The following is a 3,243-nucleotide window of genomic DNA, read 5'->3' on the forward strand; positions in this document are numbered from 1 at the left end:
GCAAGCGCCTCTTCGATTTCTGTTTGGCAAGTAGTAGTGTGGATGTGGCTTTGTCACCCACGCTTGTCGGCAAAAGTGTGTAGTTGGGATGATGACCTCCACGCGTTTTCAACTTTGTCAGAGATTTTTTGACAAAGTTGCACGTGTTATTTGAAAAGCCGAAAGAGTGTTGGCGAACTTTACGCAGGAAAATCTGGCTTTACGCAAGAAAATCCGGCTTTTTGAATCGGTGGTCGTGTCGCCTTTCATTTTTATAGAGGTATCGATCACCTCCAACATGCACACTTTGAAGATTGCCCATTTGTGAAAATCGTCTCCGGCCCTTTGAGATTTAACTTCATCCACCCTTCTCTTTTAACACCTTTTAAAAATGGCTAACCCATTTAACATTTGCTTAGATTTGAGTCTCAGCAGTGATCCGGGTGCGCCGCGTCAGACTAAGGTATGGTGCCCGTCTTTCTTATCTTCTAATGGCCCTCTTACAGGTGAAGACTCCGTGATGACGGATGCAACAACAGCTACGATAGTAGCTAGGAACCTCCTCACTCCAAAAGATAGTAGGCTGCTTTCAGAACGGTCCGATGAGTTGGCCGTTCAAGATTCCCTAGCTCTCAGTGTTCAGTGTGCGGGCTCTGTGTCCAACATGGGCCAACGCCTACTTGCTCGATCCCGCCAAGTTGAATCATTGATGGCGGAGGTGGAAAATCTTAAGCAAGAGATCAAGCAGCTTAAGCACGAGAATAGAAGTTTGCACGTGCTTGCAAATAATTATTCGACGGGCATGAAGAGGAAGCTTGATGAGCTGCAAGAATTTGAAGGTCGAATTCAAAGTGACCATCAAAGGCTTGCGGCTTTCCTCCAGAGGCACCTTTTTCCTGCGTCATCTAGCGTTCCACCAAGTATCGAGGCCTCAAATGATCCATCTTCGATGCCTTCCGCTCCTGGAGTTTTGCCAAGTAGTGGGGGTTCACGTAAACAACCTTTGTGAAAGTTACATTTTTTTTTTTCTTTCCGCACTTGTAACTTCTCGGAGATCAATGCTTTATTTTATTCAGTGTATTGGGTTGCCTCCCAAGTAACGCTTTCTTTATCATCTTGCAGCCGGATGATGGTATGCTCATTCCTCAATTAGAGCCCACGGCATGGAGGGGTATGTCCTCCACGACATGCTCCTTGAACACTTTTATAATATGGCTCACTGAATGGGCGGGGATAACGATCCTCCCTGATGGTGATGTTTTGGTTCTGAACGTCCATGTACATGCTCCCATCACCTTGAAATTGATTGGGTACCTGCACCAAAGAAGGTAACAACCTATTAGTTGAAATGGGAATCGGAATTGGGATTGGAGACTTACTAGGATGTTGTGGTAATGCCCCAAGGGCAGCCATCATCTCGCCAATTTTAGCACAGGGCACGGCCATATTGGATGTTTTTAGGGTAGTGGCGTGCTATTTTTGCTCCAATCCAATTCCTTCCTCGATGGTGGTTCTAGATGCATCCTTCTTGATTGGTGCTGAACGTTCCGGCCCTAAATTTTTAATTATACCTATGGCAAAACAAGAACGAACATCATTAGTATTCTCAATGGATTCAGAAACTTTAAAGTTAATAGTATCACCAGCAAACTCCATAGTTAAGGCTCATTTGGCCACATCAATCTTGGTGTGGGCTGTTTTCATGAAAGGTCATCCAAGTAAGAGTAGCGATGGTGGAGAGTGGGTTGAATCCTCTATGTCGAGCACATAGAAATCTGCAAGAAAAATCAAGTGGTCCACCTGCACCAAAACATCTTCCAAAACTCCTCTCGGGTATGCATTAGATCGATCAGCTAATTGAATAATGACACCATCATTTTTAAGCTCCCCTAGATTCATAGATGCATAAACAGAGTATGGCATGACATTAATTGATGCACCTAAATCTAGCATAGCATGTTCGAACCTTTTATTACCAATTACACAAGGGATGGTGAAACTACCTGGATCTTTGCATTTAGGTGGCAACTTTCTTTGCAATATGGCAGAGACATTCTCACTTACATGTACCACCTCTTTTTCCCGAATCTGTTTCCTTGTTGTACAAATCTTCTTCAAAAACTTCGCATACTTCGGAATTTGCTTTATTGCATCAAGGAGCGGGATATTGACATGCACCTTCCTAAACGTCTCCAGGATGTCTTTTTCATCCTCCTCTATCCTTGCTTGCATAAACCTGCTAGGAAAGGGCACGTTTGGTGGAATCACATTAGAAACAATTGAGTTTGGACCTACCTTACATTTGTTGGACGGCCTAGGAGCTTGAAGTGGTTGCGGCAAAGGTTGCTCCACCCTTGCCGTGGCTTTGCCCTTGCTCTCTTCCTCTTTCAGCAACCTTTCATCCTCTTCTTGGCTTGATTTTGGTGGTTGTGAGGTGGTTCCAACTTCCTTACCACTTCTCAAGGTAATTGCGTTGGCGGTTTCAAAGCCTCTCTTCGGGTTTGGAATGGTTGAGCTAGGGAGCTTGCCTTGGTCTCGGAATTGCCCTACAAACTCCGCGATCTGCCTAATTTGCTTCTCCAGTTGATCTACCCTCTTATCTTGGTTCTGCATTGCTTTGGCTTGATTCTCTTGCCCCTGAGACAATTTAGTTAGTAACTTAAGAAGTGTATCATTGTCTAGGGACGTACCTGAAGCATTTGGGGCAGATTGATGTGGAGCATGTGTGGGTGCATATGGCTTGGTGAAGAACCCCAGGGGTTGTTGGAATCCACTTTGTTGGGCATATTGTGGTGTATCTCTCCATCTGAAGTTCGGGTGGTCTCTCCAACCTGGATTATAGGTATTTGAATATGGGTCGTTCCTTGGTTGGTTTTGATTCCCATAGCCCACGGCATTGGCAGATTCCCACCCTCCGTTCTCAATTAACTGAGGGCATGTCTCCGATGGATGCCCTTGCATTGAACACATGCCACACACTTGGTTTTCTTGTGGTTTTGACCCTTTGACAACCTGAGACACAAGAGAAGTAAGATTAGCCAATTGTGATTGAATATCAGAAATTGCACTTACCTCATTCACACTTTGTTGCCGTGGCCCTTCTCTTTGTCCAACACCTTCATATTGTTGAGCATTGTGTGCTCGGTTGGCAATTAGAGCTTTGGCATCTAACAGAGTCTTGTCCACTAATGCACCACCTGCCGAAGCATCTAGCATTTGACGTTCCATGGGAAGGAGTCCCTCGTAGAAATATTGAATGAGCAG

The sequence above is a fragment of the Pyrus communis genome, chromosome 2 (assembly GCF_041283825.1).
Source record: "Pyrus communis isolate YQ-2024b chromosome 2, ASM4128382v1, whole genome shotgun sequence".
In the NCBI taxonomy this organism is placed as follows: domain Eukaryota; kingdom Viridiplantae; phylum Streptophyta; class Magnoliopsida; order Rosales; family Rosaceae; genus Pyrus; species Pyrus communis.